General features: G+C 39.6%; 1 long non-coding RNA gene across 2 annotated transcripts in view; it reads left to right on the forward strand.

Moving 5' to 3' along the window:
* The window catches only part of LOC122806694, a 1,210,421-nt gene that overhangs the window by 564,958 nt on the left and 618,993 nt on the right, over nucleotides 1–26,470 (forward strand). For both annotated transcript variants that reach the window (XR_006365540.1, XR_006365541.1), the window contains one exon: nucleotides 14,279–14,753. This is a non-coding gene — a long non-coding RNA (uncharacterized LOC122806694). The remainder of the gene's footprint in view (nucleotides 1–14,278; nucleotides 14,754–26,470) is intronic.

Consider the following 26,470-nt stretch of genomic DNA (forward strand, 5'->3'; position numbering starts at 1 on the left):
ATCTTTCTTTACGATCCCTCTCCATAAAGGAGGTAACTCCACTGACCCTTCCAACTATCGACCTATTGCCATTCTGTCTCCACTATCCAAGATACTAGAAAAATGTATCCACACACAGCTTCTTAGTCACCTTCTCAATCACAACTTACTCACCCTTACCCAACATGGATTTCGCCCCTATCACAGCACAACTACTGCTCTACTCTCCTTCACTCACACCATTGCAGAATCTTTGGACAACAATAAACTTACTTCCTGTCTCTTCTTTGACCTCTCCAAAGCTTTTGATACATTCTCCCATCCATTACTTCTGTCCAAACTTGCCAGTTTTCATCTATCCACCTCCACCCTCACCTGGTTCCCTAGCTATCTATCTGGCTGCAAACAGTCTGTCAAATGGCTCCCTTCCTCATCTCCTTTCCTTCCGATCTCTACTGGTGTTCCGCAGGGTTCCATCTTAGGACCACTTTTGTTTAACCTCTTTACCAGTGATCTTTTCACCTCTTGCAAACAGTCATCTCTCATTCAATACGCGATGACTCCACAATTATTTCTACAGCTAACGACATCCCTGACCTTCACTCCCTAACCCAAAAAGCTCTACGATCCACTGAACAATAGCTTTCAAAAAATCTATTGATACTCAATCCCAAAAAAAAACAAACAAACTCTTACTTTTCCTGCCCCATTCTCCTTCTCATCATAAGTGTGGCTTTGTCATTAATTCTTGTAACAATACAGCTATCCTACCTGACACCTACACTAAACTCTTAGGGGTCATCATTGACGATGAACTAAATTCAACCAACACATACAACAATGTATAAAGAAAACCCATCAGAAACTAGGCCTCTTATACCGCAACAGAAAATACCTCAGTCCTGAAGCTAGACACACCCTAGGTCAGGCGCTCCTCTCCCCTCTATGCTGCTCCAGTTCTTACCAATATCCAAGCTACTACCCTGAACAAACTCCAACAATCATACCATAAAATAGCCAGATTCATCACTAACTCCCCTAACAACACACACCACTGTATTGCTTTAAAGTCTCTACAATGGCTGGCACTTCCACAACTACTACATCTCTACCAATTCCACATGCTACACTCTATGCACTATTAACTGCTGTCCATCTCTATCTCCCCTAGTCTCTGTTTACACCCCATTCCGACCCCTCCGCACTTCTAATCAACAGTTGCTTGATATTTACTACCCAAATAAGTGAGTAGACAAACTACTCTACAAATACTCTGTAGCCCATGCCTGGAAAAAACCTTCCCCTTGACATACGCTCAATTTCTCACACCTCACTGTTTAAAAACAAACTAAAAACACATCTACTTTATTCCAGAACCTGCCCCTGCCACGACCCTACTTAGCTCTCTCCTCCCCACTCATTTCTCTCACAGTTGTTCCTACTTGCCCTCTGTACTCTCCCCTCTCAAGTACAGTAACATAGAATTGCCCTGAGAAAAGAAAAAAAAGTGTTTACAATTTTTGTTTTCACTATAAGTATTATACTTGTTACTTTTGTTTTTATTTGTTTCCTACTGTAATGATATATTGTACTATTTGGAGCTTTTCTCCTCGGGTCTCCACTGAAAATGGGCCACAATCCCAGCTGGACTAACCTGGTTAACAAATGTCAGTAAACAAATAAATTAATAAATTTAGCCACATCTACACACACACACACACACACACACTCACACTTGTATTTACTAACTGCAAGACTGCACAGTCGTAAAGAATGGTAAATAGTTACTATCATGTAATACTGTTCCTGTATCATGAACATGCACAGTCTGAGGGTTTGTAAACTAATAGGGAAATAGTGATGTTCTGTGTAACAACTTTCTAAGAAGTTCCTGATGAATTGCCATTCACTTAGCTGGTCCATGAGCAGATGCCCTTTTCCCTTGTGAGAAATGTAGATGTGGAGGTGCAAGCCTGCCAAGGAGAACATCACTTTATTGCTAGGCACACTGCCAGTGTAGAAATGCATACCAAAATGGGAACCTAGTGTAGTATGCTTTGCACTGCAACTGCTTGCCAAAAAAGGGGATGGTTTAGGTGTAGAAGGTAAAAAAAAAAAAAAAAAAACAACTTGACTTCCACAAAGATGAGTGCCCATAATTCCTGATTCGCCCTTTTTTGCCTGGTGATCTCAGATATCAGGAAGTGAATGCTACTGGGTGATGATGTGGGAAGTACAAAAAGAACATAAAAAAGAAGAAAAAAGAATAAATCAGAAATATGTCACCACATCTTGTGGAACATTTTTTGTCTTATTTTTCCTGTCCTATCCTTGTCAGTCATCCTTCCATTCCTTCCAGTGACTGATCTTCCTTTGTTTTACCATATCCTGGTTAGGGGTACACTGCATGTCTCCCTGTGAAGTTGCTCCTGCTTTCCATTCAGGATTTGATTTCATGGTGCCCTTATTGTATGAGATAGCAGTGGGGGTAAGAGTCACCTATCTGAAGGGCTGTCTTCTAGCAGGCCAGATGTCTTTATTACCTAACATGTTTTCCTCAAAGTATATGGGCATTCAGCCAAAGTAAATACCACCTAACCTTTTCTCCTCAATGTTTACTGGCATTCTGCCAAAGCACATCTTTCAGTGATGGCTCCAAGTTGGTAGGTCTGGTCACTTATCAGCCTTTCTTTCCCTTTTTCACCTATTTTGTTTTACATGGCAGTTGCACAACAACTGGTAATGATGCCAGAGTGTGGCATGAGTGAGCTGTTACTGGTGCTTCCTTGTCATCTCTCCATGGCTGGTTCTTCCATAATTGAGCTGTTGATTGAACCTGGGCCAGTTAGGGCTTACACAGGGCTGTATCCCTCAGCAATAAAGTGCTGGCATTTATTTCTTGTTGCTCTTAATTTTTATAAAAGCTATATGAAGCTAATAATTCCTTATCATAAAATGCCGTGTATAGGACACCTGGATTGCCCCTTAACAGCCTTGTTTTGTTTGTTTTTATTAACTGGGGTTGAGCACTGACTACACAGACTTTTTTTCAGACTTCACCCAGAAGCACTGTTTGGTTAAGTGACTAGGCAAATGGAGGCTGAAGGAATCTTTTTTCAAGACTGCAGAATTCAAATTACTAAGAACTTGCACCATTAATCGTGTGTGCGAACTGCTAAACATGTACTTGATAAAGTGTTATATACTTCAGCGTTTTAAAATGTTCTAAATGTTCATCTTCAGAAAAGTCTGCTTTGTAAAGACTGCTTGTACAGACTCTGAAACATGTATGTTTATTTTAAAATGACTATGAAAAGTGATATTGTACTTCATAATGATTGTAATTGTGACGTCCCCACTCTGGGCCAGTAGTCAAGGAGCCCAAATCTTCACCACTGACACTGGAGAGATACGTTCACTTGGAATACAAATGGATGTACTCAGTATTTCCAGATGCAGATCTCTCTGCATCAAGCACAGTTTCCCTTAGCACACAAGGAAGACAGCTTGGGGTGTGGAATTCTTTATCTGTCTCCATCCAGGGCCCCAGTAAGCCTCCCCACTAGCATAGCTATAGGGTTACGTCCCCAGCTGAGTGGCCAAGCCAAGTCCTTCAGCACCCTGTCTGTGAAACCAGTGCTTTGTGTCCCCTTCTTCAAGTAGCTGACTCACCCACCCATGCCCACCCACACTGTGAGATTTGATTTTCATACACACACCTTGGAAAAGCTGCCGCAGATTTACCCACTGTGCCGCCTCCTGCCCAGACTATAAGGTTGTTATCACTGGCACCAGACACTGCAAAGCCAGCTATGTAAGGCGTTTACAAGGGTGCCCAATTATACTGCGTGACATTAATACTAATACAGATGGTAATATTGACCAAACAGCCATGCTTCAGGAGTGGCTACAGTGTCACAATAGATATAAGTATTCTTAAAGGTTAAAATTCTCTAAAGGACCAGTCACAATAAAAAGTTTGTGTATTTAATAATAAATAATAGAGGTTTCCATCACAGGAAATATTAAAAATAACATGGCTGGAAAGAGTCGCACAGTTACAGAAAAACAATACATAACTATTCTCACTATTATTTTGACTGATGTAGAGAATTACTGTTCCTGTTTACTTAATAAAGCAAGGCAAGATGAAGTAGGTGAGAGATCCTTCTGTGTTTGGTTCCAGGAAACAGACTGCCCTGAGACTTCTATCTCACCTAATATTAATTATTTCTGTACAAAATGATACCACATACATCTGGTCATCTGACTTCTGGCAAACCCCCATTGCTAGAAACTGCCAGGATATAGCATCTACATGTCAATAATGCACGCACAAGAGCATTGCTCAGATCTGGTGGATCTTCTGGAAGTCATTAGACAATTAGAAGCTTCTACTCCTCCTACAGAGACTAACAAACCATGCTTCTTACTGACATTGTGTGTCTGGCTTCATTTAAAACTGTGAGGTAACATCTTTATGGCCTAGGCCCAGTAATTTAATTTCCTACTATTTTCCAAAGTTAGCTGGAGCTGAGCTTAACCTCTTCTCTTCCAGTATCGTGTGTTAACATAAATATATTTAATTCAGTTGCAATACAGTCAGGACACACTGTTGGTACATTTTTAACACAAACAACTTTGCAGATCTGTTTTCAACACTAACATCTATACAAATCAGTTTGATATTCAAATAACATGTAATTCTTTACTAAATTCCAGCTATCTGTGCTGGCATATGTTACATATCTACTGCCCTGCTTCTCCTGGCAAAACTGGTAGTACCTCACATTGTCACAGTAATAATGACTTGGATAGTTGCAGTTGAACAGTAGCTGCCTGAAGAGATCTACACTTGCTTTTTCACTTAGCTTCATCAGTTACACATTTATAATTCAATTAACTCATGTTACACTGCACTCATGACTACCACAATATAACCATAATCAATTTCCGTGAATTTCTTTTTGAGTTTGTGTATGATGTTTAATCCACATTGATTTGTTTGTTTCTTTCGGCTTTTCCCGGTTAGGGGTTGCCACAGCGGAACTCTGGTCCGCTAATGATTGGCAGTTGATTTTTACGTACCGGCTTGCCAGGCCTGACGCACAACCTTCAACGAAGGTACGCCCATTCACACATGTCTCCACGCAGAAGATGCTCTAGCTGAGAATCGAACCGAACAGCGTCTTAGAGTGAGGTGACAACGCTACCGCAGCACCACCACCGCGGGTTTTAATCCACATTGATTAATTATTTAACAAATTAGTAAATACATTCCCTGGGATGCATTAACGCTTACACCGTGTACACCGTTCTGAATGAACAGGCAACATGAGTACAACTCATACCTTCTTACTCCTAATTATAGTTTTCCTACTGATTTTCTTGAAGCCTTAAATATTGGGGCTTCATAAAGATTACCACAGAGTGTAGACTACATGTACACTTCGTGTAATCTTCCTGAGTGACTAGAAAGTACAAAAATGTGGTAGGCATGTTCTTGAATACAAAACGTGTACGCTTACTGTAGGTATTAATGAATCTGGCCCGTAGACTAAGAAGTTTTGGACTTTTAATAACTTCTTGTTTTGGTTTGTGTATATTGTAATTATTTTTAGTGGTTAAGAGTAGTGTATGACCATTGTTGGTGATACATTTTCCATGTTTTTACCCCTTACCAGATATACTTGCTCATGTTTGTACATCAGTGTCTTTTTCTTTTTTGTGTTGTAGACATTTTGTTGGTATGAAGATAAATACCTAAATGAAAAATATTGCTGAAAAAAGAGTAGTTATTGGTGCAGATAATATGAAATTGTTTACTTCTTTTTAAATTGTGAAGCATTCATATTTGAAAAAAGTGAAGAATCTACTTCAGTACCAATATCTTTATAATGAATAGCTTTAATAAAAATGTTACCATCCATTGTCTGTTTTTGTCCAGCTCAACCATGAGTTGTCAGATCCAATCAGATCTGACCTCTGCACTGAATCTGAAGCTTTTCATAGGTTCATAGGTAGGTACTAGGCTATTGGCCCTAGGGCCTATATAAGCCTAACCAAAGGTACCCTGGCTTTCGCCACCCAAGAAAATTATTTTCCTTTGCCACTGTCGAGCAGAGCCACAGAAGTGATCCCTGGGATGAATTTCCCATCTCCCATCCAATCATCAAATTTTTCTTGAAGAGCGCTAATGAGGAGCTTTGTTTGATATACATAGGTAGTTTGTTCCAGAGTATGGAAAGTCTCTGGGACAGGAATTTATCCCCCCAGCATGTTCTGTTTATTGTGGTGACAAGGTTTAGGTCCCTAGACCGTGTAGCTCATAGGGATTGGGATTTCTTTAAGTGGAGCATGTCTAAAAGCTCTGCGTTTGACATAGTTTGGTGTGTTAGGCAGAGATCGCCTCTGAGTAGTCGATATGCAATGGAGTAAAGCTGCAGTTTTTTGAGACAGTCTGCATATGGCATCTGTTTGAGGCCGGTAATCCTCTTTGTGAGGTATTTCTGTGACCTTTCCAGTTGTTGTAGATGTCTTATGAGGTACATACCAAAAGGGGCATTGTACTCCATAATGGGTCTGAGTGACGAGTAGAGGGGAACAATGACCTCTTTTTTCCTGGATGAGAAACCTTTTGTGATGAGGTGTGCCATGTAGAAGGATCTCCTGACTACTGTGGCAATGTGATTATCAATGGAGAGACTATTGTCCACCTGTGTCCCAAAGTCTCTTATCACACTTTCAGTGTTAAGTAGACTACCGCCTATGTGGTAGTTCATGGGTACTGAGTTCTTACCAAAAGGGATGACAATGCACTTTTTGGCATTGAGCTTGAGGCCATGGCTTTGACACCAGGCATCTGTCTCAGCAAGGCCCTTTTGTAGGATGTTCACATCTTTTGGAGTTGTGATTATGGCTCCTAGTTTGCAGTCATCTGTGAACTTCGTTAGCCAAAGACCTTCTGTGTTGGCCTGTACTTCAGAGAAGTAGATACCAAACAGGAGAGGACCCAGGACTGAACCCTGTGGTACTCCACTTGTCACTGGTCTGAAGTTGGATTTGGAGTCTGCTACTTTCACAGTGTGGGTTCTGTCAGTGAGCCAGTTGGCAATCCATCTTGTGACATAGGGATTTATACCTAGTTTAGTGAGTTTATCTATAATTCCAGAGTGGGGGGTGGTGTTGAAGGCCTTGGCGAAATCTGGATAGGCTGTGTGAACCACCTTACCCTCATCTACGGCTTTGGTGACTGCTTCAAAGAAGTCTATCAGGTTTAGGAGACATGATCTGCCTTTTACAAACCCGAACTGGGTGGGGTCCTGAGTTTGGAGATTACCAATGTCATTGTTTATAAGTTCCATGATGATACGTTCCATAGCCTTGCAGACCAGGCTCATTAGGCTAATGGGGCGGTAGTTTCCAGGGTCTGTGGTGGCTCCCTCTTTGTGGAGTGGGATAACTGTCGCTGTGCGCCATTCAGTGGGCACATAGCCTGAGGTGAGGCTATGATTGAACATGGTACTTCGATGGGGTGCCAGTTCATTCTGTAGTTCATGTAGAACACAGCCTGGGATGTCATCAGGTCCCATGGATGCTGTGTTCTTGGCTTTGGATAGTGTGATTTTTACCTGTGCAGCCATGATTACAGGAACTTTGCATTCTTCTGGTTTAGAGATGGGCCCTTTAGAGGATGACAGGGGGGTAAAGTTAGCACTGAACCTATCTGCCAGGATGTTGGCAATATCAGTCGGTTCTGTATATTTAGTGCCATTGTGCTGTAACTCGGAGCAGATCTTGAGTGTTGCCATTGAGATTCTTGACATAGCTATAGAATGCTTTGTGGTTGTATTTAGAGTCAGTGGCGATTTTGTTTTCATAACTAGCTTTGGAGGATTTTATGAGGGATCTAAGCTTCTTACTGAAGATGACCAAGGAGTTTCTCCAATCATGAGATTTTACTCTTTTTTTTTTTTGCAACAGTTTCTTTCTTCTGTTGTAGAGTTTGTTTATGGCAGGGGACCACCAGATTGGCTTCCTTTTTTTGGAGGATAGCATCTTGGTTCTGTTAGGGATTGCACGATCTATGCACTCATGTAAGTGCTTATAAAGTGCATTTGTGTAGAATTCAGCAGTCATACCTCTATTGTCCATCAGCATGGGTATCTTGAAGTTTGCCACTTCTGTCTTAAGAAGCGTGAAGTTGGCTCTGGAGAAATTTTTTACTGTGGTTTCCCTAATGGGGGGGTAAGGGAGGGATGTGGATGTCTAGGGTGATTAGCTTGTGGTCGGATCTGATCAACGAGGAATTGACCTCTGGTGTGGAGCACCGGTTGCCCATGTTGGTAATAACCAGGTCTAGGATATTGCTGCCTCTGGTGCGGGTGTGGATAAGTTGATCTATGGCATTGAAATTTATGAATTCCAGAAAACGTTGAGCACAAGAGTTGGTACATGAGTAGTTTTCAGCAAAGTATTTCCTGCACGTAGGGAGTTGCACGGCTATGAAGCAAGTAGATAACAAAAAAGGAACGCCAGCAACAAGAGTGGACTGTAGATAGTAGTTTATTAGTTTATTAATAAACTACCAAAACACCAAGTAGGTTCCACATACCGGTTTCGGCCCGGATTCAAACCTAGCCTTCTTCAGTGTATAACAATAGAACCAATCAAAAAAGAGAAGGTGCTTATATCTAACATACAATTCCATGATTGGTTGTATAAACTGTGAATCAAGCTCATGAATATTAAACATGATAATATATCTGACATCTCAATAATATAATAACATGTCTCCAAATACAAAGAAAATACAATGACATATCATCTTCAAAATATGGAATCTTAATATATGTATCTGTTATATTTATTATATTTTATAAATATTCATTTAATCCTGGGTTTAGTAAAGCACCAAGTTTGGTGATCCACTTCTTTTCCTTTAGATCAAGTTTAATATGCCAACCACCTTTATTAGTTCTGTCACCAATAATTTTGTCAATTATTGTAAAACGAAATTGTGCCTTGTTATGTATCAGTGTGTGTTTGTATAATGCATTAGATGTTTTTTTACATCTAATATCACTCAAATGTTCTGATATCCGTAACTTGACTGGTCGAGAAGTTTGTCCAACATAAAATGAATGGCAGCTACAATGTGCCATATAAATGGCCCAATCCGTGTTGCAATTGGCAAAAAATTTTATATCAAACGCCTTATTGCTGTTTCTACTGGTAAACTCTTTTGTTTTTGCTATAAATTTGCAATTAACACAGTGACCGCAGGGGAAACAACCTATAAGTTTATCACCCAAAATGGTTGTTTGATATACATTTGATAAAGAAGATTCAAAATGATGTTTATAATGGTTAAAGTATCCCGCTAAGTTTTTACCCTTTCGAAACGAAAATAAACATGTGTTGGGAACAATAGATTTGGTTTTAGCATCTGCTTCCAGTATATTCCAATTTCCCTTGATGATATTAATAAAGGTATTGGTGTTTCTACCATATGTGGTATGTGCACACTATGGCCACGTCAGCTACAGGACAATTATGGTATGATAAAATCAACAAAAGTACAAAATGAAAATAATGTTTGGCACCCAAATTCAAAAATGGACTTAATCAAAAAAGCCTAGAATATATTTTGGGGTCCCAAAAGTCCCAATATTCAACCGTGTTGCAAAAGCTGAAGGAAATTCAATGAAGTTTGAAAAGTGCTAGAGAAACATAGTTTGAAATTATGTCTAAAGTTGTATATAAAATGATGGGCATGTCACACTATAATCATTGAATAATTATTTCCAAAGTAACAAGCCCACTTATCAGTCTCAAAGTTTAGATGAAACAATCTAATCAACCCCTTATAAATATTTTGAAAGCAAGGATTATTGTTAAGGAATGGTATGTCCAAAAGCTGATGTTATGTATTGTATTAGTACTCCTAAATAACATCAACCCTATGGTGAGTTTGACCAATGAATTGCTATATCAAGTATAGTATGATGTACAAAATAGAAAATAGTTAAGTAACTATCATAACCTGTACTTTTTTATAACATAAAGAATATACTATTTAAAAAAGGAAGTATTATTTTGTATGAAAATATATCAACTTACCTATCCCTCACATAACCTCTGTTGCTTTCATCCAAAACATATTGCTAAAAATATTCCAAAATCACAATTCATCAGAATGGGAAGAAATTGCTCTGATAATGTCAGTTTTGGTCATCATGCTCAAGATCTGTATACTAGGTTTAGGAACAGGGGTTATAATTCTGGTTATGTTACAATGGCTTTAAATCATGCCTCAGGCTTACATAGATCAAATTTGTTAACGTACAAACATAAACCAAACAAGACAAGTACATTGCGTTTTACTACCACATATGGTAGAAACACCAATACCTTTATTAATATCATCAAGGGAAATTGGAATATACTGGAAGCAGATGCTAAAACCAAATCTATTGTTCCCAACACATGTTTATTTTTGTTTCGAAAGGGTAAAAACTTAGCGGGATACTTTAACCATTATAAACATCATTTTGAATCTTCTTTATCAAATGTATATCAAACAACCATTTTGGGTGATAAACTTATAGGTTGTTTCTCCTGCGGTTACTGTGTTAATTGCAAATTCATAGCAAAAACAAAAGAGTTTACCAGTAGAAACAGCAATAAGGTGTTTGATATAAAATTTTTTGCCAATTGCAACACGGATTGGGCCATTTATATGGCACATTGTAGCTGCCATTCATTTTATGTTGGACAAACTTCTCGACCAGTCAAGTTACGGATATCAGAACATTTGAGTGATATTAGATGTAAAAAAACATCTAATGCATTATACAAACACACACTGATACATAACAAGGCACAATTTCGTTTTACAATAATTGACAAAATTATTGGTGACAGAACTAATAAAGGTGGTTGGCATATTAAACTTGATCTAAAGAAAAAGAAGTGGATCACCAAACTTGGTGCTTTACTAAACCCAGGATTAAATGAATATTTATAAAATATAATAAATATAACAGATACATATATTAAGATTCCATATTTTTGAAGATGATATGTCATTGTATTTTCTTTGTATTTGGAGACATGTTGTTATATTATTGAGATGTCAGATATATTATCATGTTTAATATTCATGAGCTTGATTCACAGTTTATACAACCAATCATGGAATTGTATGTTAGATATAAGCACCTTCTCTTTTTTGATTGGTTCTATTGTTATACACTGAAGAAGGCTAGGTTTGAATCCGGGCCGAAACCGGTATGTGGAACCTACTTGGTGTTTTGGTAGTTTATTAATAAACTACTATCTACAGTCCACTCTTGTTGCTGGCGTTCCTTTTTTGTTATCTACATGAGTAGTTTTCCCAGTTAATGGTAGGGTAGTTGAAATCGCCCATTATTAGGGTGTTAGGTTGTACCCTAATATTTTCTAGTGTATTAAGAAATGAGGAGTGGGAATCCTGGGGCATGGTGGGAGATCTGTAGCAAGCTACAATTTGGATTGCGGTCTTGTCCAGAGTTAGTTGCACTTGGAGAATCTCGGATGCATTATGCTGAGCAACTAGCCTGGAGGTGTGGATATCCTTAATGAATATGGACACGCCTCCGCCTTTAGTGTTTCGGTCCAGGTTAGTTGGCCGAAAGGTGTGGTATGAGTTATAGCCTGGTAATGCAGGGGTACTTTCTGGAGCCTTGAACCAGGTCTCTGTCACTGCACAGATGTCGATGTTCTCCATTTTAAGGAGTGCCTTCCAGGGCTCTGACTCTTCTTTTATCTGTAACTCCCTCCACTTCACCTTAGTACCTCAAATCTCATTTGCTGCTTGAAGACTTCAGTCACATCTGCAAGGGCTCTTCAGTACAGTATCCTTTGTGCAATAGTCTGTATATTTGTATACTCCTTCTACTGAGAAATTTTTCTCTCCAGTTTCTTAGGATTAGTGTTATATTTTTTTAATATAACGGGTAGGTAGGTAGGATTGTTAGGTTACTAGGTGCTAGACTTGCTGAATTATTATGTATTTCTTCATAGTATAGATTTCTGTATAGTGGTTTTAATAGGTATAAGTATAGCATGTATATTTTCCATTTCAGCTGTTAGTTACATATTTAGTAGCGTGCACATGTTAGCAATTTGTGCAGGTAGTAGTGTTAGTCTTGAAGAAAAATATGTCGAGAGAGCCAGGGCTTTAAAAAGTGTTCTGAATGTGAATACCCCCCCCCCCTTCCCCCCTAGCATCCACATATGTTTTGTGTGTGGCCTATCTTGATATTCAGTGTCAGGCTAGTCCCTCCTGCAGTTCTTGGGCACTCCAGAATAGGAGGGAGATGCTCATTGTCAAAGGCCTTCTCCCTCCACAGAGAGGGTCTGCAACCCATACAGCTTCTACTTCCTCCGCTACTAATTCTCCAACTGGCAAGGATAAGAGACCTAAAGATGAGCAGGAAATGAAAGAAAAAGGGAAACAAAAAAGACAAGGAAGAGGATAAATCTGATCCAGAAAGACCAAGAAAGCATTCCCTGGTTCTGACACTGCTGTCCAGGCTGGATCCAAAAAAACAGACTGTCTGAGCAGAACGTTTCTTGGGTCTGTCCCTCTCCTTCTTGGTCCCAGTTTTCTCCAGACCCAGTGAGTCTGAGGTTGCATTCTCCAGGAGCGGAGGTATTTGAGACTTTGACTTCGTCCCGGTCATGCAGAAGCCTAACTGAACAAGATGTTGTCAGGATGATGAGGAAGGTCTTTATAACACAGATCCAGCTTGGGGTTCTCTTGGTACTGTTCCCTGGGAATGTGCCAGGTCTTGGGCCACCTTCTTCTCCTCTTCATCCTCTGGTTCACCCTTTGGACCCAGCTGTCCTGAATCTGATCTGTTCTGGAGCACCTTTGTTGGAGCCAAAGTCTGAGTTACTTTGACTCCACCAGCATCCCTTACTGTTTTGAGTCTGATGTGTTCAGATCTGGAAAAGACTCAAAACTTCTGGGCCCGGGGTTTGAGAGGATGGGTCAACAATGAAGATGTCAAAACTGTCCATTCCTCTTGTGGGTCTCAGCACTCAATAGCTCAGCTCCAAGATCAGTTTTGGGGTTGAGATCCGTCAGCTCCAAGGTATCTGTTCTGTCTGAGAATAGACTTTGGCCTTTGAGGCTTTCAGAAGGGCCGTATTGATGCCAAAGGGTAAGGCGCTGCCATTCAGCTTTGTTCCATCTGAACTCCTGCAGGACTCTGCTTTTACTTCCTGTCAGCATGTCAGACGGGGACAATCAGTACCACAGGCTTCGCAAGCTGTATGCTACATAAGCTCCCAGTGTGATATGGAACCTTCTGATCTCCCACAGGAACCAGATCTTAAGAAATAGGTGTGAAAACAGAAGCACGTAGACTACTCACCAGAGTCTTTCACCGAAGAAACAGACTTGGATGAGGGTGGAGGCTCCCCTAGATCCCCCTCAGAAGACATCACCTTTGGTGAGATCCTTGAATTGATGAAGCAGAGAGTGAGATAGTCCACTCATAGTAATCCATCACCAGATGTCTGTGTTCTTGGAAACCTTTGGTTCTGGCTCAACATCATCCTGGGTGGTATTGCCCATTGACCTCCTCACTGACCTCATGGCTCAACGGGCATGGGAGGACCCCCAAAAGGTTTGACAGGATATTGGCAGCAACAAAGGAAAGAAGACATTGGAGCAAAGATACACCAATGGATGCGGTTGTGGTAGAGGCAACCACTAAAAAGGAATTGTCAGAGAAAGTTCCTCAGTCCATACCCCTAAGAGGGAGTGTAGGTCTATGGAGCATTTTGAGACAAGGACGTATGCTTCAGTTATTTTTCCACTTGTAGTACTGAATTATTTAGCTTGTGTTACTAGATTTCAGAGAGACCTGACTAAAGAACTCGCAAAGGCTCTCTCTCTCTCTTGGACTCCCGGATTTCTGTTATTCAGTCTGCTTCCAACAAAGCCATGTGACTGCTTTCTATTCCCTATACTGGGCAAATTCGGTCTGAGGTGCTAAGGTGGAATGGAAAGAATTATGGGTAGGGGAGGCATCAGAGCCCTGGAATTGAGAAGCTTCAGAGTCTATGCCAAGGTCAGATTGAATCAGACAACCCATGGTTGAACCAGATGAAAATCTGACAACGTCAGTCTATTATTATGGTAAGTACATAACTTTCATGTTCACTGCATAGAGATATTCTATTATTTGAGTCAGAGTGGAGGATGTACATTTACTGACATTAATATTTATATTACTGTTTTCAGCCCATGTCATCAAGCTGTTATCGACTCCTGAAATACAAAGATATCAAGACATCTGACTCACTATGGCCCATGCTACAGCTGTTTGAGAAAGTGGATGTATGCACACTAAATGATCATGCAAAGGTGATATAAAGAAGTTAAATACAATGGAGCCCAAAACCCATCAGTGGGGGGCATGGGTAATGAATACTTCATTTCCTGTTTTCACACTCCTGACCATCCTTAGCTGTACTCTTTCTTCAAGCCAGTGTTTAATCCTTCTGATGGCCAATGTGTTGGTATTATTCTTAATTAAAGAATCCAGTATGCAGTTATGCAGAATACAGTCAGTGGTCTTGGACAAATTCAACATAACATCATCTGCTGGCGGACATTCATTAAGTCCATTAATCACATTTCCATGGAAAGCTACTACACTGGATGCCTTTGATTTCCTGTTGATGAAACCATGTTGGTTAATGTGTTTCAAACACAGGTAAGCAAGCATTTTACTAGTACATGTTGGAAATTTCCTGATCATTGAATTTAACCTAGGTGGTCTGTCTGTGTTTGTTTGACATTGATTGCTTCCTTTATGAGTTGGAATTACACACACACACACACACACACACACACACACACACACACACACTAGAAAAGGAAAATGCTAGTTCTAGTTTGTTGAAGAAAATATTTAAGAAAAATGCACAGATTGTGTCAGGCCTCATTTCTTGTCAGGCTTGACCTTGTTACAGGCTGTGTAGGTGCATTCATTATGTAAAAATCAACCTTCATCTTGAAGAGAGTGCTAATGAGTTATCAGTACCTGTTTTGAATGATTTTTTGAAATAATTACTGAAGTGTGGGGATATTATTTGCTTTGTTTGCCGTTTGTAGAAGTTAAGACTTGATCATACAGCCAGGACATGTAAAACAAGGTCAAGAAAGTGGCCTTGGATGTCAATGCTTTAGTCTAGGTGATCTTGTAAAGTTGATATAAATAAGTTAAATACTAATTAACTCCAGCCAATCATTAGCTGGTTCCTATACTAACTGTTAATTAGATCGTGCTTAATGCAGAGGAAAACATACTACTATCAGGATTGCAAACTACTGGTCTTCAGGAACCTTGTTTGCTTTAACACCATGTTGACATTTTCTATGTCCCATGTATGTTTTGAGATTATTTTTGAAGAAGTTAACAAGTGATTTGTTCTAACTGTAAGGAAACTAACTCTGTTGTTTAAAGTTCTCTGATATTGGTTATTTTTACTCCCCTGTGGTGTTTCAGGTAGAACCAGATAATTAATTGCCTTATAAACCAAGCAGCGGTGATCTTAAGTAACAGAGAATATGTTGACACTTCATGAAGACTTGCCAATAATCTCAATAATCTGTTTTCCACTACATGATTTTTGTTATATGGAATTGTAACTTGCCAAGGTGTTTTAGGTATGTTGTTCAAAGAGTACTAAATAATGGAGCGTGTTCAGTAATAGGTTTGAGCTTTGAGGTATACATTTCTGTTGTGATCTCCTTCAGAATTAGATTGATTACTGAATGTGATTTTTAAATTTCTGTGGATTTCATGCAGTGCTCAAAATTTAAATTAGTATATATCATTATCCTAGAACTTTACTCATAGCTTTTGTGTTTCTTATCAATCATCATCATCAATCATCCATTTCATTCATTTTAGATGCCCATTTTATCCTCTTCTAGGTCACCTTCGGGTTGTGGGTAGGATACCCATTGTCAGATGTTTTGTATGATCTGGCCATTTAATTTGTAATTCTAATGTTTATCTTTTTTTTGTAGAATCTCATGATATTAGAATTCACGTTAAAGGAGAGGACATCATAGAATACTAGGTATGCATTTGTTTGTAAACTGTTTTGGAGAACTGATGAGAAACAAAACTGGGATGACCTTTTCTGGTTTTATCAGGTACAAAACAAGATAGTCTGCAAGTAAAGACAACTTTCCTTGATTACCATACCATTTATATCCTTAAATTTCTGAGGCACTCATATTTTTTGCCAATGTCTTTAAATGTAACACAAACAACAAATGGAAAGAGGGTACCTCTGCCTGGTTCCTCTGTTCGAATAATTCTTTTCGTTGTAAGTTTGCATCCTCTGAGTGCCCTGATACCATGTGGCCATTGGGGAACCATTTTACCCTTAGGGAGACTTTTCTCTCTCTTCCACCCACATGAGCTCCATCCATTGTTAATCTAGTTATTTAAAGTTTGTTAACCACGTTAGAGGACTGGTACCTAAACCTTTTAGATTCATTCTGGGCCATAAGGCATTGCAAAACATTTAGGGGACAAGTATAAAGCATACAGTGTAAATTGACAAAAACAGTGTAGATTAACAATTTCACATCTGTTGTCATAATTTACACATTCCTCAGCTACTAACAAAGAAAGCAAACCTCACAGGAAGCAGGGGTAGGGAACTCTGCTTTTCTGGGGTTCATCAGAGGTAATTGATTTTGGGTGAGACTTATCTGCTAGTCAGTTGAGATGCTTACAGTTTCCTTCTCCCCCTTAGCTGTGTACACATTCATCTTGCAGTGTCATGTGATGTTCCGGCCACTTCCCCTATCTGTGTCCATTCCTTTGTGTAGCTCTTTCCAGTACTTGATTGGTTTTCCTTTTTTTATTTAAGTCAGGCTTGGTCTGTGCAGCTCTGACATCTGTAATACTACCTTCCCAGCTAACTTTCTGTGTTGGGGCCCTGGAGTTGAGACTTGGCTTGGTATCCTCAGTAGTCAGGCTTCTTGCTTGTCCTGTGTGGTTCACAGGCTTCTTCAGCTTAGGTGATATTACTGTTTGGCAATCGACCTAATTCTGAAGGTTATCAGCATGTCTTCTGTGTTTTATATATAATGGCTACAGTTTATTCTGGTTTTGTCCAGATACTAGAAACTGGTTTATTGGCCATCTTGACAACTTTTCCCTGCAGTGAATCTACAGATATGCCTTGCAAGCTCAAACTCTTCCCTTGCCCTGTAAACCCCCCTCTCCTAAGAAAAGGTCTCTACATCTTATTGCCCGTATTGCAGCTACAACATCTCTACACTTACTCAAGCCTTTTGTGGGCTTTTCAGTCCTTTTTGTGCAGGTAAGTGCTTAATTTTTTAGTGTTGCTGATCAGATTGTGCTGTGTTGTATTGAAACCTATAAGTGCAGTATATTGTTACTTCTCGTTTCCTACCCAAGCTTTTCATTCCTTATATCCTCCCTTTCCCTTGTCAGAAAAAATGCAAAATGCTTCTTTCATTCTGATTACTCTCTTTTCCTCTTTTTTATGGTTAGCAGTTGGAGTGTTAGCACTATTTGTTGTCTGAGAGAGTGTTTTTTGTTAATGCTGGTGTTTGCATAGTCTACCTGGTAGCAGCCACTTAGCATTGTTGCATATTGGGAGTTTCTATTGGCATTTAATTCACCCCATTGTTTTGTGTGGTTTGTAGTGAAAATGGAGAAAGAAGTTAAGGCCTCTGGCTTTAAGAAATGTAAATATTGTGTCCACAAAATCCCTTCCCAAGATTTCTGTGGCAAGCGTGTGGTGTGCCTTGGGGGTCTGGCACTTAGATGACAGCTGTACAATTTAAGAATTTTGCCTTCAGGAATGTGTTAGACCCAACAAACTAGTCTTTAAAAGGCTTTTGAGGTCTGAGATACCTGAAAAACGGGGGTGGGGGGCATATAAGGAATAACAACCTTGTCATCCAGAGAAAGAGAAGGCAGATAAACCAGGTATGTCATAGGTCAAGGTACCTAGGACTTCCACTGCTTCTTCCCTCCTAGCATCTCATGTGACCTCTTCTAGGTCCTCCTCTCTTTTTCCTAGTCAAGAGACTTTAGGTACCACATATTGGGCTCTGAGGAGAAGAGTTGTGAACTTCTCCTCAGGACACTTGCTTTCCAGGCTTTAGTCATCCTTCCTAGTGTCTACAATGTCTTTTTGATACAGGTCCCCAAGTAGCCTGAATCAACTTGATTGGGAACATGTCTGCCTTCTTGAAGGCTCAGCTGCAGTATTTACATCTTAGCCCCACTCTGTGCCTGGGGTGGCTTGAGAAGCAACCCTCACTGCTTTTACTTCAGTTCTTCCTCCTCTGGGCCTTGTTTTGGCACCAGTACCACAGGTTGTACCACTGCCATGGATGATAGATATTCTTTCTTCAATACAGTTTTAGGGTCAAAGGGTTTGGTACCAAACGCTTAGCCTTGACTCTGATTCTAACCTTGTATGGGTCATTGTTCTCCTTAAACACATTTGGTATTTGGCCCTTCAACATAAAATTCTTTCGTAATGACTTCCACTCTGGAGATTTCAGTGCTGGTGGTCAATGACTGCATCCATCCTTCGATGTCAGTATGGATGTAGTCATTGTTGATGGTCTCTTGGACAGCATTATCATGGGAGAATTTTTGATGCAGAGGAGATCCAAGATGGTTTGTTTGCAAGAGCAGGTGCAGGCTGCATAGTTTCCACTTAGTCACCACTGAGACAGAAGTCTTTAGCCGCACATCATCCATGTCCTGACAGGACTGAGAATTTCATAGACTAACATTGCTGAGGTGGTCTTTGCTTCTTCGCAGGAGAATTCAGATGACCCCACTTCAATCTCACAAAGGAAGAGGTTATGTGAGAGGAAGCATCTGGACTCCTCTTTGGAGGCTCCCTCCCCTGATACAGAACTTGACAAAGGGGAGAGTCCCCCTCCTGAAGACACCTCATTTGGTGAAGTCCAAGAGATGATGCAGAGAAGTTCATGGCCAATATACCCCCCCCCCTCCTACTAGGAGGAAGAGATTTTGCAGGAAGTCTATAGCCCCCCCCCCCCCAGCCAGGGTAGAACCACCCCCAGTAAGCTGGTACATATGATGTACTCCAAAGTATGGAAAGAACCGTGGCTAAGCCTATCCCCAGAAGTCAGACAGTGCTTTGGATTATCAAAGATAATAGACAGCACAGGAGTAATGGAGCACTTGTAGATTCTATAATGATGTCTGCTGCCAGCAAGTATGAGGTCCCAGAGGATGCTTAGGTTTCAAATAACATTATATACCAAGTAAGGCCTCAAAATGGAAACTTTTCTAGAAATGAGCTCAAGACTGCTACTATCCATGACACTTGTGTTGTGCCCCGCTGTGGTCGGTAGTGTGGAAGATCTTTGAGAGGTCCAAGAAAAGAATTAATCAAGTCAGTTTCTTCTCTGCCGACAGATGCAAAGTTTGTTTGTAGGGTGTAAGGGCTGCTTTAGTACCAAACACTTCCGTAAATCCATGTTTCAGTGAAGACAATTTGTCATGCATTTAAGTATAAACTAAGCAAGTCACATACCATCTTTTTGATTACTTTGATCAGAGAGGAGTTGGTAATGATCATGTTCTATTTCTACAAGTGTAGGCAGTAGCATAGCCAGGGTGGGGCAAAGGGGACAGTCGCCCTGGGTGCAAGATGTTAAGGGACTTGATCTGGAGCTGCTAACGAAGTGTTAATGCAATACCAGTATTCATTTCTGTACTTGCATTTCTGAATGCTGATGCAGAAATGAATTTTGATGCTCCTTTTCTGTAGTACTGAAGTGCTTCAGCAGTTCATGTGTGGTATAACTTGTACCAAGTGTGCTACAGAAAAACATGTGTGTGTGTGTGTGTGTGTGTGTGTGTGTGTGTGTGTGTGTGTATATATATATATATATATATATATATATATATATATATATATATATATATTATTTATTTTACATTTGTTTACTGGGAAAGTCTGACTGGACACATGTCCTTTTTCAGTGGAGGCCCGTGGAGAAAAGCTCCAACTTGCAAGTAAAACACACAAGGAATAATATGTATACAGATAATACAAACAGGAATCACAACATAACATAAATTCACACTAGAGATTCTAAGTGTACATTTCTAAAGACATTTGGGAAACTCTAGTATTATATTATCTACACTGTTAGTATATAGTTATGTAAGAATAAATTTCTGTGAAGACATCATTTGAGGATCTATTAGCAGTATATTATAAAAGTTTGATTATACAATAAATAAGTCAGCTGGAGTGGAAAAGAATGTCAACACTGCATCTCAGTACAGAAATATAGATTTTATATTTTATATTGTTTATGTTAACTGTAGCTTAGTTTAATGTCAGAAGAGTGCATAGAAATAGAAATGTGAAGAGAATTTAACTAGAGGAAGTGACTGATGCCTGGCTACTTTATCAGCCAGTGGTAGAGCATGGACATAGCCATTTACTGACAGGATGTTTTTTTAGTGAAGTTTTAAATAACGTATGGGTTGATAGGGAGGTGAGAGTGTTTGGTAGGGCATTCCAGAGTTTACCTATGTAGTTAGAAAAGAGAGAATCCCCAGCTTGTTTTTTTTGTTGTATTACTTTGAATAAGGTTTCTTGTTGAGGAGCCGAAGAGGTCTGGCAGAGGTATAGGATTGCAGAAGTGTTTGTAAGGCAGGTATTTTTTCAGGGTCAGATCAGATTTTGTGAGCCATTAATAGTCGTGTGTAGTTTGAGAGGTGGGAATTCCAACCAGTTAAGTTGCCTGAATGCTAGGCAGTGATGAGACCTAGCAGGTGAGTTAGAGGTAAATCTTGCTATTTTATTGTAGCAGACTTCAAGTTTTTGAAGTTCAGTTTTTCTAAGGTTAGTGAAAATGGGTGCCGCATATAATAAGGTGGAAAGAAGATGGGTTTGGGCTATGGCAATTCTGGTGTCTTTTGTGAAAAGGTGTTTCTGTGTAGTTTGCCAAGTTTTTTGTGTACTTTTTTAATTGTCTGAGCTATGTGAATATTGAATCTAAGTTTGTCAATTTCTAAGCCTAGTAATTTAGTGTGTTGTGAGGGGGTTATGCAGTTGTTATTGTGTGAGGTAATTTGGAAGGTGTAAGGAGAGGGAGAGGTTTTGTTAGGGGAGAATACTAACAGTTTTTTTTTTTTAGGGTTTAAGATTAATTTAGCGTTTGTTAGCCAGGACTCAACTTTGTGAAATGCTTTCTGGGTGAGAGTTTCTAATTCAGGTAGGTGAGAGTTTCTAATTCAGGGAGGGATGGTGCAGAACAGATCACAGTAGAATCGTCTGCATATTGGATGAGGGATGCATGAGTGGTGGCCAGATGGAGGTTGTTGGTAAATAGAGAGAATAGGAGTGGACCTAATATGGAGCCTTGTGATACACGTAGTTCAACAGGTAATAAGGGTGATAGGGTCGACTTTGCCGAATCTTCATTATATCGAACTCCTGGAACAATGAAAACTAACCCCGGGAAAAGAGACACTTTGCAACCGTGGTGAACCTTGCTCTTTCTCCACTGTAGTGCGATCTCTGAGCTGGTATATTTAGTGGGGTGGGGGGGTGTGGAGGGTTTTCTTGTTTTGCTGTTTGTTGTTTTGTCTCGGTGGTCAAGTGGTTGTTTACCCGGGGTTAGTTTTTCTTATTCTGGAAGTTCGATATAATGCAGATTTGGCAAAGTCTTCTTGATGAAGTCTGATTCGATATTGTGGAGATTCAATGTTTTTAAGTGGATCCATATATATATATATATATATATATATATATATATATATATATATATATAATTTAAGCATCTCAGCTTGAGGGGCAGGGTACAGATTCATGAAATTTAGGAGCAGCAGCCAGGTTGTGGACTTGCTCCTTAGCATATAGTTGAGGGGCTGCAAATGAGGAAACTACACTGTATACTAGATTAAGCAGCTGTGGCTCTTAAATGTAGATTCATCATGTTTACTGTCCTATATTATCACGTACATTCCTGTCACTCTAAAATATATACATAATGGAACATAGTAGTAGTAGCTATTTTTATTTGTTTATTCTTTGTTTACCAAATAAGTGAATTTGATCCTATGACCCATTTGAGCCATGACCCGGATATATTGCAGCATTTCAACATTGTACATCACATCATAGGATTGCCACCTCTTGCGATGCTGAAAACTGGACAGAAGCCACACCCCCTGCTCTACCCATGACTCCTCCCAGGCCCAACCCATCTCCACCCACATGGAAGCACATTTTATGACATCAACAGATATGTCCTTGGGAGGCCGTGGTGGTGCAGCGGTTAGCGTTGTCGCTTCACAGCAAGAGGTTCTCCCATTCGATTCTCGGGTGTGCCTTCTTTGAAGGTTGGGCATTGGGCTGGCAACTTGGCACCATAAAAATCCACTGCCAATCATTAGCAGACCGGAGTTCTGCTGTGGCGACCCCTAACCGGGAAAAGCCGAAAGCCTTTTAACAGATATGTCCTTGGGGCGGAACATCCCTTTTAGTCCATTTTTACATGCCTAATCTACTTTATATTACTGGCAGTTGGAGAGTACTGTAGACTCCACTGCATCACTTTAGTGATGCTTTTTTTTGGGGGGGGCGGGCAGAGGTTGCTTTTTAATAAACTCTAGCATTCTGTCCATGCTTCTGAACACTGGAGTTTGTACAGTGCTTTTTGGAATACTGGAGGATCATTCTGATTTCTGGATAGTTTGGAAAAATACTGGATAGGTGGCAAGCCTATTACAGCATGATAATTACATCAGTGCTGGTGAGATTTTGTTACAGACTGAAACAAGTAAAACCAAGCACATCCTTGTTCAGCATAATACATTCCATGATAATGATTACATTTATGTGTGTGGAGTTTTGTTTCAGAGCTTACATAGATCTGTATGGATATAACTGAAGTGATGCACAGAAATATAGAGTAACACAAGTCATTATTCCCCCACCAAGAAAGACATTTTCCAGTGGCAGCCAATTAATATCTGTGTTTTGCTTTTGTGTTTGCTATATGAGTTTGCATACATGTACCATCTAGTGTGTCATAATCATATACTTGGACCAGTCAGGGAGTTGGTTATAATTTTGCTGTTTAGTTTTTGGAACAGTGCAACTTTATAGAAAAGATGGGGGGGTGATAGTTAAGACTATTAATAAACGAGTGTGGAGATTTGTATTTAAAGCTGTTAGTAGTAAAGCATTTCTATGCAATCCAATTGGGGAGATTAAGACCATTTCCATATTTACAATGGTGATGCTTAACTATTGAAGGCATGCAAGTCCTACTGCTTAGAGTGCTGGGATAGGGTATTTGTTAGGGGAGAGGGTTGCTGCACAGTATTACCTTTTGTGCAGGAAGCAGGATTATTTGTATGTGTCTTAAAGATGATCCACCATCTTTTTCCTGAAATGTAAGGTTCTGTAATTTGCCTTGACTTCACAGAGGTGGTGCTACCAGTCAGAAGGCACAAATTTTTACTGAACCTTTTTTCCTACAGCAGTGCATCCAAAAAAAGTGGGAGCGCACTAGAGTCATAGCCGTATTCTTGTGAATAGTTGGAGAATGGGGGTTGGGGGTAGAATCTACTGTTCAGTTTATTGAAGGTAAGAGTTTATAAAAGGATGATCTGAGCTGCTAAAAGTAGCCAGTTGGCTGTTTCTAGGGTTACACAATTGTTGCTGCAATTGGGGACGTTGATTGTTTAATCTGCATATAAAATGTATAGGTACTCAAATTGTATTGATGATTTAGGCTGAATAGAGGGAGGCAGTTGACAGAGCATACTCTGTTCTGCGAATAGACATTCTTAGGTAAAGCTTACCCAGCTTCCTTTGATAGGTGGTTGGAGATGAAGTATGCGGCAGTCCTTTGAATTGATACCTTTGAAGTACCGGAATCGTGTGAGGTTTGGATAATAGTGTGGGATACTGAGTTAGTCCTGAATACTGTATTTGTTCTCCCCTGTTAATAATTTCCTTTTTGGGTGAGAGGATAATTAAGGGGGAAAGGATTTTGGTAGTTTGTGTTATGTACCAAAACTCACTGGCTGCTGTTTAGGTCATGCTTAGAGTAAATTGATTATTTCTAAGCCATTTGCAGAAAGATAAGACGTCCTTTTTGTAGGTCTGTTTAGACAGAAGTGAGGCCAATTTGTGTAGGGCAATAGCCTTTGTATAAAATGTAATTGCTGGATGGCAGGTAACAGTGTCATTAAGAAATAAGGAAACAATATGGGACCTAATGTAGAATCCTGAGGTACTCCTGCAGCGAATTTGCCTGTATTAGTATATAAAGTTCCCTTCTGTACTACAAATGTTCTGTTAGTTTTGAAACCAGTGGACTGTGATGTCACCAGATGCAGTGACATTCAGCTTATGTATTAGTGAGTCGTTGTACCTTAACATCTTTAGTAAATCCCATTTTAGACCATGACATTCATACACACATTAATAAAAGAGAAAAAACATAGTAATATTTTTTCACTCATTATACATATATGCTTTGTTTTTAACAATTATTCCCTCCACCATTATATAAAATTGCACAACTCTTGCCTTTCTGTAAAACTTACTCCCTGATCTGCAAATATTATTCCCACAAATTGCATTTATTTCTGTGTAATTTGCCCCTTCTCACCTTCAGTTTTTGTCTCCTTTTTAATCTAAATTTTTATTTCCTTTTTTAGTGATTGCTTTTTTGGCAGCCAATAACATTAACCTCAGTAAACCTTTATTATTTCAATGCAGTGCCGATTGTTCTATCTCAAAAGAATAATTTTCTTAGTTACAACCATGTGCTCCACAAGCATGTTTGACAAAGTAGTCCATACAACTACCAACAATAAGAAAATCAAGACCACTGATTCAGACCCAAAAGTATTTTGTTCTCTAGCGCCTTAATACCAAACCTTCCCAGTGGTCTTGATATTTGACAAAGTAATCTGCAGGGAATTTTTAAAATCTGTCAACTGTTTACAAAAAAAAAAACCTCCCAATCCTCTTTCTTTCCAATCACATCTCTACCAATTGCTTCTAATTGTGAAAAGATTCTGTAAAGTCTGCTTTGGTATTACAAATATCAATGCAAACTCTTCAAGCAAAAACCCAAAACTTTGTGGACTTTGTTGCGGACTTGAAAGCCTTCCCATTCTGTGTTCCCAATCTTTTCTAACCTCCTCTGATTAATTCTTATGGTCTTCTAGATCTGGTCCTTCACTTAGCACTCCCCAATGCATTACTTTTTTGTCTGTACTGTTATCTATCTTTGGTTGGGAATTCAGTCTCTAACCTGCAGTATACACCTCTGTGTGGTCTCATCCCATGCTGTTACCTTTCCCGTTTCAAGTTATTTGCACCATGTACCTTGGTTCCCTTTCAAGTTTTCTCCAGTAAATTCCACACACACTTTCATATTTTCTATAGCCATATTTCCAGCCTTTTCTGCTGGCAAAATCTACTTTCTCTGGTCCGTGTTGACTTAATTCTTAGAGTACTTTCTGCTGCTGCTTATAAATACAATATTTTGTGTGGTGGTTGTTCTCTTTAATGAGTGCATTCAAAATCCTACTCTCTCTTTATTTTTCAAATTCCCTCCCTGCTTCATCATTCCTTTATACTGATATTTATAACCTTCTGCTTCTGTTGTGTATGAGCCTTAACTGTGTAGTTCAAACCAGGTAATCCTAAACACTTGTTCTAACTGAAGAATAAACTTATCTCATTTAATTGTTGCCTTCTTCCTTCCCCAAATAAATTACTTCAACTGTTTATTGTTATCCACAAGTTTTCATCTAGTTGATAAAAAATATGCCTAATCTATATATAAAACTAAAATGCTATAAGCATTTTCATTGCATCTTAATATCCTTATCCGTAATCAAGAGCATCTGGTCCCTCAGTTTTTGTATTATCCTTGTTTAGTCTCTTCCCACGGTTCCTTGGATGATGTAGTAGAATTCTTTTTAATATGTACACGTAAGTACTTCATCTTAACATGTCCCTGTAAATATAGGGAGGGTAGTGCTGAAGCAGTTCTTGGTGGTGCTGCGGTAGCGTTGTCGCCTCACAGTAAGACACTGTCCGGTTCGATTCTCAGCTAGAGCATCTTCTGCGTGGAGACGTGCGTGAATGGGTGTACCTTCGTTGAAGGTTTTGCATCAGGGCTGGTAACTTTTCAACTACCAATCATTAGCAGACCGGAGTTCCGCTGTGGCGACCCCTAACCGGGAAAAGCCAAAAGACATTCTCCCTAGTGCTGAAGCAGTTCGTGTGTGGGTGCATATTGTACTGCTGTAGTTTTTGTTTTAACTTCATTAGTTTTTATATCCCAAAAAGACTTGAAACAGTCTCAAAATATTCCTTAACACTAAAGCATCCT

This window comes from Protopterus annectens, chromosome 7.part0, assembly GCF_019279795.1.
Source record: "Protopterus annectens isolate FY-2018-M chromosome 7.part0, PAN1.0, whole genome shotgun sequence".
NCBI lineage: Eukaryota > Metazoa > Chordata > Ceratodontiformes > Protopteridae > Protopterus > Protopterus annectens.